This window comes from Pistacia vera, unplaced genomic scaffold, assembly GCF_008641045.1.
Source record: "Pistacia vera cultivar Batoury unplaced genomic scaffold, PisVer_v2 Contig160, whole genome shotgun sequence".
Taxonomy (NCBI): Eukaryota; Viridiplantae; Streptophyta; class Magnoliopsida; order Sapindales; family Anacardiaceae; genus Pistacia; species Pistacia vera.
Window position 1 is genome coordinate 2,399,576 of NW_022195685.1, and position 16,898 is coordinate 2,416,473.

The window sequence follows — 16,898 nt, forward strand, 5'->3', positions numbered from 1 at the left end:
GGTGAGAAGTCAGGCCCACCTCAAATTTTATCATGGTATCAGAACCATGTTCAGTTGAGCTGAGTGCTTGACCAGCGGATGAAAAGTTTGAGCTGACAACTACATCCAATAACAGGCATGACCCAACATATGGGCTTGACCGTGAGGGAGAGTGTTGGAGTCCCACACCGACTAGACATACTCAAGTCTACTGGTTTATAAGAGGAGATAATCTTCCCATTCAATAAGACCTTATTGGGTGAGCAGTCAGACCTACCTCAAATTCTATCACATCCAGAGATAGTTAAAGATTTTTTGTCTCTCTCTCATGTTTTAATCACATAAGGATTTATAACAATAATCCCAAAGTATAATCAAATAAAAGAAATCTCCTTATGGTTATAATAATAATAAAAATTTATTTTCGAGTTTTTAATTAAGACTGACTTACAAATTGCAATTATCTTATAAGAAATATGAGTTCTTATATATTTGACATACAATGATAAAAAAAAATTAAATCAATATTATATATATATATAGTTAGTTAGTTAGTTAGTTAGTTAGTTAGTTAATGAACTTTTAATTACTAAAAAAATATTGTATTAGTTTTATTGAAAAATTTAACCAATGTAGAATATGAAGCTATTCTAAACCAAAAATTAATAAATCTTAATTTAACATTATATTCCCTAATATTAAACTCATCTTAGGCTGATTATTTTTCACATTTGGCTCCACCCTTGTATATAATTTAAAAAAGTTTTAAACTTTAGTGAATTTGCGTAATAGCGTGGTAAAATTAATTAATATAATGTGATTTGAAGTAACGTTTGCCCCAAAAAAAAAGGGTAAGATTCCTGATTACTACTATTAAATTTGTCTTTTGGTGGTGATAACCTCAACCCCTCAAGAATAATACTTCACTGAGGAAGGGCTATTTGAGACTGACCTAAAATGTATATAACTAATCTTCGAATAAATATATTGAGATAAGAATATATATTACATAATGGAAATATGTTTACAGTAGAACGTGATCTTAAAGTAACGTTGAGCTAAGAAAGCTTAATTTTTTTTTAAAATCATATTCATATCAATACATTTTAAAATATATAAAGTCTGATAAATATAATTAACCGCACCCAATCGTATATGAATGTTTCCTGTTTGAGAGGTTTAATCCATTCACAAACACACTAATTGCATTGCAATTTGCAAGACGGAGGAAATTTATTAAAACTATATTATTATCTTTCCTGTTTTTATAAATTTTATTGATAATAATTATATGAAAATAAATATTTAATATAAGTAAATTATAAAATGATTTTATTGAAGGAATTAAAGATAGAATTTGACATAAGTAGTATGATAGGTCAATATCACTCTCTTTTACCTCCCCTAGTTAAAATCAGATTGTCACAATCATAGCTTGCGGCCAATGAGACAATTGATGTACGGTTCTGGTGGGTTTGTTGATGACGATAGACGGTCTACGTTCAATTGGATGTGTTCAGTTAAACTTTTAACCCATGGCGGGTGAGAACTTTGAGCGTACGCCCCAGGTTTTCCAAGAAGCTTCTGTCTAACATACGCGTGTGAACTGACAATGCGCACATGTTCGAACCGTCGTTTAGAAGCAACGTAATCACGTACATGGATTTTGATGAGTGTGACGTGATTTTCGTTTGTCTTTTGTATTTAATTTCTTTTTCAAAAGAATCTTTGGCTCCATTTGGTTTAAAATTTTGGGTTTTTGGAAACAATTTTTTGAAAAAAGTTAAAAAAAAGTTAAATTGGACGGGTATTATAATATAAGAACTATAAATTATAAAATACCCTTTATATTTATTTATTTACAAAAATACCCTTATAATAAAACATTAAAAGTTAACAAAAATATCCCTAACCAACCCTCAAATACGGACAGTCGGCCACCACCGCCAGAGGGTGGCCAGAGTCGCCGTATCGGTGCATGACCGACTAGATCTTGCCGGTCGTGCGTCGATATGGCCTTTTCCGGCCAGATCCACGGTGAATCTGGTCGGCAAAGGCCAGATCTGGCCGTATTTGCTTGTCAACGACGGCCAACAAACGGTCGTCGTTGACCATTAACGACAGCCAACAAACGATCGTCGTTATTGGCCGTCGTTACCGACTGTTACGGCCAAAGATCTGGCCGTCTTTAGCCTTAGATCTGGCCTTTTCCAGTCAGATCCACCGTGGATCTAGCTGAAAAAGGCTAGATCGGCTCACTATCGGCCAGATTCAGCCAGTAGTGTGCCATCTTAACAGATTCCGGCCATTTTCCGGCAGTGGTGGTCGGAATCTGGTAAATGTGGATTACTAGGGTATTTTTGTAATTTTTAAAAAAATATTTAGGGGTATTTAATTAAACTATCAAATTTAAGGGGTTTAAAAAAAGTTGAATAATATTGGGAGTAGTATTTCAAAAAATCAGAGTTTTTGGGTATTTTACTGTTTAACTTTTTTGGGAATACTAAAAGTAGTATTCCCAAAACTGAAACAAACGAAGCCTTTGTATTTAACTTTTGTTGGGAGCTCTTTAAATCATTCTTAATCCTAAAACAAAATGTATGCTCCTAACAATTTTTTTTTTTATTTTGTTTCAAAGAGAAAAAAATAAAATTTGCCATCTCTATCTTTAACGTTTACTCAACTTAAGGACATTATTGTAATTTTAAATGAGTAGTAAAATGAACCTTACTTTGACCTGATGTTAGTAGTTATCTGTTGTTTGACGTACAACCCTTAAAATACCCTTCAAAAGAAAAGAAAGTGGAATTTTGTTTTAAGGAGTTCCATAAAAAAACAATCTTCAACATCCCCAACGCAAATCATAAACCCTAACTAACACTATATTGAGCATTAACTCATGCCATCAAGTCATCAACCTCACCTAGCCTCGAAGTCCCAAATCGTTCCCCCTTTTACGTGAGTTGAAACTTACTTGATAATAGATTTCGGTACTTTAAGACCATTATAGTTATAATTGCCATTCACTGGAGCTTCAGTCGTTGACTCTGTTGTCGTTAAGTTATCAACTTCTTTGACCTTAACAATCTAGAGATTAATTGAAACCAAACAAATAACAATCACACACAAATAATGCAAACAGTAAAAAAAAAGCACACAGACAATTTACCCTGATTCACCCAAAAAATGAGTTACGTCTAACAGAGTTAATGTTATTGAAATATCTCTTCACCTCTCTTGCTACAATAAATGTATTTGCTTATGATTTGCTATATCACTCATACAAGAGAGATATAGGTTTATATAATAGGATCCATTTTCCTAAGCTCAAATCCTATTAGAAGTTTAATTACTAAGAGAAATCTTACTGTGACTCTTCATTGAGTAGAGCCCCCGAATGCGTCTGTCTCGCCTCTTATTGTTGAAGTGGTCAACAACTACTCCAACACGTTCAACACTGCATAGATGTTAGTGAGCGGCAAGGGACAAAAAGGTAAAATTACATCTGAAGGGTACCACAAAACCAAATTGGTCCTTCAAATAGTAAAGTCTTGAGAATGTAAGAGGAGCATAAGGTCCTAGACCAGGAGTTCATGTACCATGACTTCGGCTAAGTATGCCTTTAGATCTTCATTACATTAAAACGGATCCCAAAGTGGGAATGCGTCAAGCTAGGAGATTAAGTCCTAACCTAGGTTTTTGGCAGCAAAACCCTGATTTTAAGTCCAACGAAAGAAGAAAACCACTCTTCTATGTCAAAGATGTTGTTGATATATGTCAAAGATGATGAAAATCAGTATAATGTTCATAAAGTTGAATTTAAGCTAAAATTCAAAGGTAGTTTTAAAAATTTCTCTACAAGGAGGAGGGTGGGGACCATTATTTTCTAGACGTGAACATAATTTCCAGTCATTTTTCAAAAATCTTGCGGTTCAACTGGTGTATTATTTTATAATATATGAGCCAGCAAAACAGAAGTCTTTTGGTTTTTAAACAAGTTCAGTTTTAGAAAAGTTTTAAACCGTGAAAAACATGTTAATGGGGAGTTTTGACTTCAAACAAAGTGACTATAGGAGTAGGAGGTAGGAGGTAGTTAGTATCTAGCTTTATTGACAAAAATTGCATGAGTTGTGCGGCTGGGACCTAACTTTTCATGGAGGTAAAAATGCAAAAATTATGAATAATATCATAAGAAAAATAGCATCTGACAAAGGTTTTCGGAATAAAATAGGGTAATGAAAGTGGTTACAGGATTTGCTAAAGATTAGGGGTAAAAAAAAAAAAGAAGGTTTTCAACCATGAAATCCAACGGTTTGGTATGAATTTTTAGCCAAAAAAATCTGTTTGATGTTTATTAAGAACGGTATGGTTTTTGGTTCTAGGTTTATTTAAACCGAATCGTTTACTTTTTGTCTTTTAATGTTTTTAAAATACCCCCAAATTACCCAAAAAATCATAGAAAATATCAAAAACCCCCTTAGAAAATAAAAAAGACCCAATTAAAAACCCATAAAACTGAACCATATCAAACCAATTTTTTCGGTTTGGTTTTTAAACTAACACAGTATGGATTATTTTTAGATATTTTCCTTTTATGGTGTAGTTCGGTCCAGCCAAAAACTAAGGTTGTGTTTGTTTCCCTACTTAAAATACTATCATATCCAGTCCTATTCAAAATACATGTTTGTTTCAATATTCTCAAAATCTAATTATATTCTATTCAACTCAAAATATTTAGATTTTTTTTAACCTCATAGGTTTGTTAATTTAACTAAACACCCCTAATAATAAAAGTTTATAAATTGACAAAAATGCCTCCACCCACATATTCCTGACAGCCAGCCACCACTGCCAGAAGGTGGTCGAAATCTGCTGGAATGGCACACGATTGGCTGGATGTGGCTAGTCGTGGGCCGATCTGACCTTTTTCGGCCACATCTACCATGGATCTGGCCAAAAAATGTCAGATCTAGTCGTTGACGACCACATCTAGTTGTCAATGAAGGCCAAGATATGGTCGTCGTTAATAGCTAGATCTGGTCAGATGGCCATCAACGGCCAAATCTGGCCAGATGGCGGTCAACGGTTAGATCTTTGGCCATAGATTTGGTCGTTTCCTGCCAGATCCATGGTAATTCTAGTCGAAAAAGGCCATATAGATGCACTACCAACCAAATCCAGCCAGTCATGCACCATTCCGGCTATTTCTGACCACCGTCCGGTGGTGTTGGCTGGTTGCCGACATTTAATTGATGGGTGGGGTGTGTTTGTTAATTTTAAAACTTTTATTGTAAGGGGTACATTTAAAAAAATAATCTAAATATTTTCAGAAAATGTTTTCCAAAAATTTACCAAACACATTTTTAAATTCAAATCACATTCTCGTAATAACAACTCAACTCAACTTTTTCAAAAATACTATTTTAAATACCCTATCAAACACAGCCTAAAATGTGCTGCATTTGTCCACCCTTACCAAAGATTGCAAAGAGGAAGATATTAGATGTTGAGAGGTAATTAATATTAAGAGTGAAGCTATTGGCCCCCCATATTTTATCTCTTCAATTCCTAGTTATTATTAAATTTTTAATTATAATTTTATCCCTTATTAAAATTATTAATTAAAACATAAAAGAGTTACACGTAGCTAAAAAAACAATTTACATTGTACTCAGTTATTTTAGGTTTTAGAGTATTTGTAAAAAGCTAGGGCAAATGGGTTGATTGGTTGGTCTTTTTGTGTGTGTGTGTTCTTTCATTGAATTTCTCGATGTTTTGGTGATTACGGTGTGGGTGTTGTTGTGCTTGAAGAGAATAAAAGTGTTTTGGTTGTGTGTGTGTGTTGTAAATCTGTTGAAATTGTAGCATATTCTACTATTGGGGCAATTTTTCCAGTTGGCGTAATTGTTTACCTAACTAGAAGGAAATTATGACAATAGGTGAAACTCTACGTTATTGGAGTAAATTACTACGCCAACAGAGTAAGGTGGTTATTGGCGTAAATAATATGCCAACTAAAGAAAACGAAAGAGTTGGGGTAAATTTCTATGCTAACCTGACTTTTCTAACTAAGACTTATGCTCAATACAAATAAAAATGATTACAAGGAAAACTATCTAAACTAAAACTTTCTTGAATTCTTATAATTTCTTTATTCAAGCTTATGTTTTCTCTTTGATATTTGTTTGAGTGCATTGGAGACTTCCTTGTCATCTAACCTCGCACTTAAGCGCAAGTCATCAGTAATAATGTTTAGGAATATAACAGTTTGTTGTCATCAAAACAAGAGCATGATGATTCATCAACTCAATAGATGACTATGCCTGATACTAGTTATCTTATAGCTTCTAAATATAATGTTGTATATTATCTCAACATAATGTCTTACATTTTTCCCACTCATATATGTTCCATTGCCAAGCCTTTCTTGAAATGTTATTTCAACTGGATTCGTCAATAGATGCCATTTTATAGACTATATATCAAAGATTTATACAATATATATTGTGTAGATGCTAAAAATCTACAGTTACAGAAATAAGGATGGATCCGTGAGTTGATGCCACTGACAATCCGCTGTACTTGCACACACAAAGAAACCACGTGAAGCAAACGGAAAACACATGGTGGTGTTTGTCATAGGCACTCCGACGCTCAGTCTAAGGCTGAATAAAGTTTTTTAGTAAGGGGTAAGGGAAAGAAAGGTTACCTATGGACTTTAGTCGGAGACTAAAACTATGGTGAAAGTGTATGTTCTTAGAGTAAGAACTTTAGGAGTAAGTAGGTGATATTGATGTTCAATGCCTAATTAGAGGCATGACCTCTGTTTGTATAGTAGTCGTAGGACTTTAAGTCCGTAATGGTAGGGGTTTAGCGAATAGGAAAGACTCTGATTCACTTACCTTTAGAGTATCAGGAGTCCTAATTCATATAAGAATCTTAGATGAATTAGTATAAAGACAAAAATAGGAAGCAGATGAACTTGAGTCTGAGTGGGACTTTGGGTCCTTAGTAGATAATGTGGATCAATGGGCCCAACCCTTGGTGGGTTGATGATAAGACCCAATCTGTATGGCTCAGTATAGTAAATGTTCTGGGCCCATGACACGAACCTCACGGTAGGCCCAACCAGAATTGGGTCATATCCCTAGGCCAAGTTGTAGATGTTTTACGTTTTGGACCTGGTAAAGCCCAAAGCGATATTTTGGCTCATACAATATGCAATTAAAGAAAATATTTGCTTAAAAAAATTACAATTTTTTTCTTTTTTTATGTAGGTATTCATAGTTCCAAACTCTCCTATGCATCCTATAACATTGAGTTGGTTCAAACTCTATCATCCATGTGTAGAAGGATGGGAACAAGGACGTAATCAGACTATAACATATGGGTTCAATTGAACCCACTCAAACTTTGCAAAAAATAAAAAAAGGCTTTATATTTTAGAGTATTTATAATTTTGACCCTACTTAAATTCATATTGAACTCATTCAAACTTTGAAAAAATAAAAATAAAAAAAGGCTTTATATTTTATAATATTTATAATTTTGACCCCGCTTAATTTTATTATAAATTTATAAATTTAAATATTTTAAAGCCACTTACTAAAAACCCTAGTTACGTCTTTAGATGGGAGAACGCATATGCTACTAATATAACCACTTTTATAGATTTGGTGTATGATGTTGCCACACAAGATTCGATAAATTTAAGAAGCTTACGAGTTTATATGTGGTAGAATAAAATATAAATGTTCTTTCTATAAGAGTGCTTATAATAGATACTTAGTTTCTTTTTAATTTGATAATGCTTGCCATTTTCATATTTTAGTATACAGTAGTTTTTCTTTATGATTTTCACAAGCTTGTTACTTTATATTTTTAATATAAGAACATGTTTATTTTATAATTTGACTACTAAATGAAATCTTTGTTTAGGTTCATATATTGAGTAACATGTACATAACATTAAGTAATTGATGTGCACAGTTAGAAACAGCAACCAAACAAAGTTATATTTGAAGTTTTTTTATCTGTTCGTTGTCACGGCCCCTCCTGGGTATCCCCTATCTCGTTGGATCCGGACACTCCAAGGGACTCCAGATCCTGAGAGGAGGGTGAAATTTTTTCGAAAATAATTTATAAAACTCTATTCATAAAACATTTAATGTCATTTGTACAACTCAAACGTAAATCTTAGAAAACGGTTTACATAAAATACTGTATTAGAGTGCTCTAACATGTACAAGCATCATGCCAATGAACATGCGTCTGTGGCCAACCAAAAATGTATAGCATTCGCCTCACGTACCCTGTATGCAAACTTAGGGGAAAAACATAAAACAATGAGTTGGGGAGCCTGTCAGTGGATAACATAGTGGAAATAACTTTCAACCTTAAACCTACATGAGAAACACTTGCATTTCACCCAAACCATAAAAATTTCCTTAGCGAGACCACACTTTCTTTATAAAATTTTGGACATGATAAATCCTTACTTCGTACCCACTCATGCCCAACAAGGTAATCTGCATCCTTGTACAAACCTTCCAAATACCATGGATCATCATGTTATAACTCACATAAATTGATACACCAATCATCGAAGCTAAGTAGGCATTTCACAACACGAAAGCCACTCTTACACCAATACTCACCGAGTCTCCACATTTTCCACCCCAGCCTATACTCGCTGGATATACACAAATTCCACCCAAGCCTATACTTGCTCAGTATTCACAAATTCCACCACAACCTAAGCCCATTAGGTATTCACACATTACACCCCCAGCCTATACCTGATGGGTGGTTAAACAACTCTCTTCACACCGTTAGTAAAACCACCACCACCTCATTAGTACCCTTGGACCTACATTGAACCTCTTGATTCTCAATCCCTTATACAGACAAAAGAACTAGCTGCTCAGCTAGGCCAATACTCGCGCTAGAGAGTCATCCTGGGCCAATACCTACCCAAATGATCTCGAACCCACCTAGGCCAATACCCATCTAGTATAATAAGGGGCCAATACATGCCCAAATAATCTCAACCAACCTATGCAACACCCACCTAGTGAAATAATCATCCCACCCGGCCAATACCCGCTGGGTGTAATCCCGCTTGGAGCTCGATAAGCGCCCGTTCTATCTCAGCCGGATGGTATAGGGTCGTCATCATTCGATAGTATGTGCTATCTCGATGCATGCATGAGGCTAATCATATCCCACTCATGCCAATACCCGTCTAGTGTCATCTCGTCAAATCCTACCCAAGGTCTATCCTTGCGGTATCATAATCCACCTAGGCCAATGTCTGCTTGGTACAATCCGTCAAATCCTACCCCAGGTCTATCCTCGGGGTGTCAAGTAATAATATTCCACCCACAGTCTATCCTCGAGGTGGTACCATGTAATATCCCGCCTAAAGTTCGTTAGGCATCCGTATTGTCTCGATAGGATGTCATCATTGTTTAGTAGTACGTACCATCTCATTGCGCACATGAGGTCAAATATATGTACTAGCTGATGTCTAGAGGGGGGACGGGTACTAAAAAGGTGGTTTCTAATTCAAACCGACATATCCTTACTCTCAAACCCAAACACTTCCTTACATACTCCCCCGAATATTCAACACAACACACTTCATGAATTTCCTTATGCCAAAGCATGTAAATACGAGTACAACATTCCGAGGTATACCAACTTGTAAAATATCAATTTACCCTCTATGTTTTTCATTCATTTCAGTTTAGTCGAAAACATTTTATATTCTTACATCAACCCCTTTGAACCTGGCTCTTGTAATCAAACCGTTGTATAACCTAAATCTTTATAGTTAACCCCCTACATGTGGTTCAATATTTGCAAAATTGACAAACTGCCCCTTGAAGATCCTTCCACCAATTATAATCCAATTCAAAACTAAAAAAAAAAAAACCCAATCAACACAATTGTGGCCTTATTAATAATAATAGGTCAACCCACTAATTCGCATAAAACCCTAACAATATAATCTAACCCTTTTTAATTCCATTAAGCCCACCAATTTAAATAAACCCAACAGTCCGACAATTAATTAGGCCTTAAAGTAATAATAGGTCGGCCCAACATAACAACAAAACCTAACCAATTTAATCTGAGCCACCTATTATTTAAACCAGCCCACCAACCAAGTAAGCGCACCAACACAATTAAGCCACTAATTCAACTAAGTGCATCAACTCCATTAAGCCCACAAATTTAATTAACACAATCTGGGCTTCATTAATAATAGACTGACCCACTTAACCAATTTAAAACTCATCAACACCATCAAACCCGTTAATTCAATTATGCCCATTAACACCATTAAGCTCATCAATCCCTTAATAGTCTACCTACACAATTAGACCCATTAATTTCTTAAATAAAGCCCAATGACCCAAACAAATAAACAGTGCCTTAAGAGTAATAGGCGGCCCACTACAACAATTAAAAAAACCCAACCCAATTTAATATATCTTTCCACAAAATAAAGGTCAACCCAATATACCATTGTTCACAACTTCTTGTATTGGCCCGAGTCCATCTCTTTTTATAAGGCCTTCCATACTTTAATTTTACATACCAACCACACTAGATACATATGGGCTTTAAACATATACCCACACAACATGCAACCAATCCACTCAATCCCTTAATAAACCCAATAAAAATTTCAAGCCCAAATATTATATTCATCCATTCTTACGATCATAACCCAACTACAATTCTTTCTAAACAATACAGCCGAAAGCTTGCAAAAATGTAGCTCCACACCACTTAATTCCAACATCGTGTATATATATATATATATAAAACCTCACGTGTATAACTCAACACACCATCCAAATAATCAGATCTGTAAGTTTCAAATTTAATTTCAAGTCAGACCAAAATGTTTATATATATATATATATATATATATATATATAATCTCAGCCACCTTTACCTGCATAATTTTGGCCAAAACTGCAGTCCAGAACCATGTAATTGCAGCCTCCAATTCATGTTTTAATCAGCAAAAAATGCAACCCATTAACACATAAAAAACCCGCGACCATTGCATGTATAATTTCGACCAACATAAAATTCATAATCACATGGAATCCAATTGGTGCGTTTGGATCGGGGGCATATTGTTGAGATTGTGGAGCCAAACACATATAAGATAGCGAGGGTAATCTTCGTTTATTTTGCAAAATTCCGATGTTTGATTTGCAAGTAATAAAATATTATGAGAATCTTTTATTTCAAATAGTGCTTACTATTGATAATGTGGAAGGTAATCCCGGGATTAAAACATTACTGAGGTAATATGATTTTTGTACCTATTTTGCCCTTCATTAAATACCATTTCGGACACAATTGCTCTCAAATGTCTATCAAATGACGATTACCTAACCCTCCCTACATTTGAGAAATTAGCTAAAACACCCCACCACAAAAAGTTTAAAAGTTAACAAAATAACCCCAACCACCCACGACCACCGTTGGCTGTTACTCACCATCGTTGACCGTTGGCATCAGTCTTAGTAATGGTGCATGATTGGTGGGATTTGGCCAGTCGTGCATCAGTAAGGCCTTTTTCGGGCATGGATCTGTGATCCATGATCGGAAACGACCAAATCTGACCATTTGTATGGCGTTTCATGGCATTCACAGCCAGATCTATGGCCGTATCTTTGGCCGTGAAACGACCATAGATCTGGCCATAAAATGGCCATGGATTTGTGATCCATGGCCAAAAATGGCTTTGTCGACGCACAACCGGCTATATACAGCCAATCATGGTCATTCTGTCAACTATCGATGGCCATATGGCCAGTCGTGCGTTATTCCGTCAACTATTGGCAGCGGTTGGTTGCCGGCAGTGGCTTGGGGTGGGTGAGGTGATTTTGCTACAAATCAAAGTTTTATATGACTGGTGTGTTTTAGCAAAATTTCAAATGTAGAAGGTTAAAAGAAATTATTCAAAAAATAATATTATATTAATATTTAAAAATAGGGTAATTTAGTAATTTAAATAATATACCCACCCATTTATCCTCCCAATCAAACATATTATTCACCGATTTATTCGAACTAACTAAACACATTTTCTAAACATTCTCAATAATATTCAAGATGATCTATCTTTCTGTTAATATAGCATCCCATATAATAAAACATTATATGATCTAAATGCCTCCAATAAGGTAACAAACATAACCGATCTAATCCCATTCAAACATGAATTTGATTTGCAAGATAATAGTAGTCCACTCACCTCTCAGCTCATTCGAAGCTTCCTACACTCTCTTTCAAATCCGAGCTTGCGTGATAACTAACAACTGATCTGCTCTTCTTTTCTTCTCTTCCGCTCTACTTCATTTCATCTCCTCCATTTCTCTCTCACTCTTCCTCTCGGCCAGGCTACTCTCTCTTCCTTTCTCTTTTCTTTTTTATCTCTTCTTCCTTTCTCGACTTTCTTCTTCTTCTCTCAATTTTCCTTCCTTTTTCTTTCTCTCCTTCTCTTTCTTTCTTTTCTTTTATTTTCTTTCTTTTTCTGTTTTTACTTCTTCTCTTTCTTTTCTTTGCTTTTTTCTCTTATCTTTTTTGCCCTTTTTCTTTTTCTTCTTTACCACTTATTTTGAGCGAACACCGTTCACTAACAATATCTTGGCAAATTTCACTTCAGTCTCCTCTCGTTTTGGCTATCACCTCTACTCCTTCAAAACTTTAGAGTTCTTGCACATTAGCCCCCCAAAATCACAATATAAAATTTAATAAAATTCCATAAAAATACGGAGTATTACATTCATAGTCTCAAAAACAACTTTAAATTCTTTCCACTGCTTAATGATAAAAATAACTTCGTATTATAAAATAAACTCAAAGATAGGATTGATGCACTAATAGAAAAATCCTTTTTAGTGGTTGAATAAATGTTAGAAGATGCTTGTGATGATATTGACTAAAAATAATTGATGAAAAATATGTAAAAGAATATAGATTAGAAACTTATAATATGTGGGTAGTGAAAATATATATAAAATGATATTTCTGGAAATAATTAGGGTTTATAAAGACATTTGCAAATGCAGAAACATTTTAATGAGGTAAACTTACAAATGGAGTCTTAAAATATATAATGTAGGGGCCAATAGTACTATTGATTCCAAAATTACTCTTTTATTGATTTTATTGTCAAGCAAATTCTTCTTCCTTATTTTTCTGTCATTCTTTCTTAATCCTCTTTGATAGAATTAGATAACAATAATCACATTATTCAAAAACTAATTCTAATATAAAACCCAAGATCTAGCATACAATAATTATGAATTCTAAACAGTAATTGAAAATTTGACCTCACTTTGCAGCCGCGTGTCTTGTCTCCAAAGGGATTCACGTTATTTTCTCTCTTTTAAGGGTTTTTTCTCTTGTGAGGAATTTTCAATACAAAAGTTCTTACAGCCAACTTTGGACTCATGTCGCTCTATTTATAGTAGCAAAACTCTATATTGAAAATATATGTAACGCCCACACGAAGGTATATAATTTAATTTATATTTTTATAGTCCTTAGTTGATTTTTGTTTAAGTTATTTTAAGAGAATATGAAGAAAATGCCTTAAAACTTGCATTAAGGGTAAAAGGGTCTTTTCAGTCAAAATTAGTTGAAAAATTAGAGAGTGAAAAGAGAGAGAATTTCATGTAAAATGCAATAAAAATCAGGGCATTATGGTAATTGACTAAGGGACATAGATGAAATTTCTAAGAAAGTGTAAGGGCAAAATGGGAAAGTATGTTTATAAAATAAGATATTAAGGGTTTGTAACCCTTAGTTCTCTCCTTTCCACCGCCACTCTCCTTCTCCATTTTCTCTCAAATTTTTACTCAATTTTCCAAGGATTTTGAGTGGAATTTAATAAGGTTTTAATCTTAGGCAACAGGGGGTAAGAATTCTTGCTTTATGTATATGATTTATTTGTGCAGAAGTTGAATTCTTATTAAGTTTATGCTTAGAGTTAAGAGAAGGTTTGAATCCAATAAGAGTAGAGAGCTTTAGTGGAGACTACTCAAGTATAAGGTAAGTAAATTCCACTCAAACTCAAACTCAAGTTAAGGTTTAAGAAATCAATTGAGTAGAGATTTCTTTAAGCATGTATATGTTATGATTGTTGAGATTGTTGAGAAATTGAGATGAGATTGATGATTATTTGTGCTTGTTGTTGGATGTTGTTGGATATATTTGAGTATGAGAAGTGTGTTTGATTGTATGATGATGGATTGAAATTCGGTTGGAATGGGAAGAATTTTGGGAGTGTTTTGCCATGTAGGGATTATGAGGATACATGGGAGTTTTGCTCTCATTTTGGATGGTTTAAGAAACAAAGAGAATTATAATTAAAGTAAAGTTTGTATATGTACATTTATTGTTTGATGAAATGCCTAAGAGAAGTATGAGTATGAGTAGAAACTTTAATTTTATGCAACATTGCATATTTGCATTTCATGAGTGCATTTAAGTAAGAATTCTAAGCATGAGCCATCCATATGCATATATTTGTATTTGTGTAATAACTTAAGAAAGAATAAAGAATTTTAAGAATAAAACACTTTAAGAATAAAGAGAAAGAAAGAATAAGCACTAAAGAATTAAAGAAAGAAAAGCATTAAAGAAGAGAAAAGAATAGGTTGTGCGATGGGGAACCGTGAGTGCTAAAAAGAAATTCCCACATACACGCCACCTTAATTGAGTGGCATAAGAAGAAGAAGAATTGTACGACCCGTAAGAGTGTATGTGGATGAGGGTTGTACCAAGAAGAATTCCTACATGCACGCCACCTTAATTGAGTGGCATAAGAAGAAAGAAATAATTTGTACGGTCCGCAAGAGTGCATGTAGATGAGGACTGTACTCACTCACACGGCCAAGGTTCCAAATCCATACATCAACTGAGACCGATCGACAAAGAATAAGAAAAGAAAGAATAAGCAAGAATAAAGAACAAGAAAAGAAAGAATAAGAAAGAACAAGAATAAGAAAGAATGAGAAAGCTTGAACAAGCAAAGAAAAGAAAAGAAAAGAAAAACAAGAAAGAAAAGAGAAGCTTGAACAAGACAAACAAGAAGAAAGGAAGAGAATAGAAAGAAAAGAAAAGAAAAGAAAAGAAAAGAAAAGAAAAGAAAAGAAATAGAATAAGAAATAGAAAGAAGAAAGAAAATGCATTTTTATGCATTCTTGCACAAGCATTTCATTCATGCATATTACCATGTATTCCACCATGGTTAGAAAGAAAAGGAAGAATAGAAAGAAAGAACAGCGAGAATTAGGAAGAAAGAAAGAACATTAAGAATTAGAAACAGAGAAAGAAAAGAGAAAGAACTAGGAACGAAAGAAAGAAGAAGAGAATTAAGTAAGGAAAGAACCAAAGAAGGAGAAGAGATAAGAGATTTACTTACTGAGCATTTTTATGCTCACCCCGTTGTTTTTCCATGTTTTTGCAGGAAATAGGTGAGCAGCGGTCGGAAGGGAGTCGTCAAGCAGAGAGAATTGGCATTACTGTCCACCGTTACTAAGTTTTTGTACTTGTTATTTTAGTATATCTAAAGAATTATATTTTATAAATAAAGAAAAATTTGGGCCCAACTATTTTCATATGCTAAGTATGTATGATTTTATTGTATATATTCTAAAGTATACTAGTCGAAAGAAGTCATTACAACATATGTGCATGAAATCCTTAAGGATCTCTAATCCATTCAGTAGTAGGATTCCAATCTTTGTTTTAAAACCCAACCTAGCCCAACTGGTTTAATTGATCCAATTGGGATCCAGGGCCTTCACCGGGTTAGGTCATCATTTCCACTGTTCACTAATTTCAATCTCAAACCTTAGAGAGAAGGGCGGCGATCAATGAGCTTACGATGGCGGGACTGTTGGGGGTTTTGGAGAGGAAGTGCCGGTGAGTTGAAAGGTGGAGACGGATGTGATTTCTGATGAGTGAAATGACTAGAAAAGGAAGAAGTCGTGCGGCCACAACAACAAACTATTGTCAGCGATTGGCGGGGTGAACAAGGGGGGTGAGATGAGTTTCGATTAGGAGGATGAGGGGAGTGTTGTCGACACTAGAAACATACCCTATTTGGCCTAGGTTGTCAACGTCAACGGTAGTTTTTTTTGCGGCAAAATGGTTAAATTTCGGCTAGCTCTTAGGCATATTTGCTGGGGAATGGCTCAAAGGATGAGTGTGATTTGCATTTGGTGTGTCGCCGTGCCAACCAGTTGACCGTCGAATTGCCTTTGGGATGTGTTTGTTGAATTTCAAATCTATAATGACTGATATGTAATTTTTAAGGGGTGTGTTTATTGGATTTCAAACCTTTGGACATACTGACATCACTGGTTTGACTGACAGGTCAATCTGGGACCCAACCACTTTGTTGGATTTCACCCTGGGTTGGTTATTAAAACACTATTCCAATAAAAATAACTTTCTTATTGGATTATAACTCTTTCTATAATATTCTTATTATATCCTAATTTAATTAGAATATTATGAACTTCTACAGTTCTACTTAGTTGCCATAATGTGCGCCAACACATTACAATTTTCTCATGAAGAATAGAGAATTATAAGTGAGACCCTTTTTAATACAATTTACTCTAATTAGTCATTCCACTACATTATACTCAACATGAACTATTTAATTCGTGAAAATATTTAATCTAGATTTTCATAATCTAATTGGACTTTTAAAACATTTTGAAAATATTTAATATATAGATATAAATATATATACTACAAAACTATATTTGTAAACACGTTGGCTAGCTTTCGTTAAGTCCAATACTTGTATAAAATCGCTTGGGCATACTTTCCCACATTTGAGAATAGTGGATCCCATCTTCAGCATT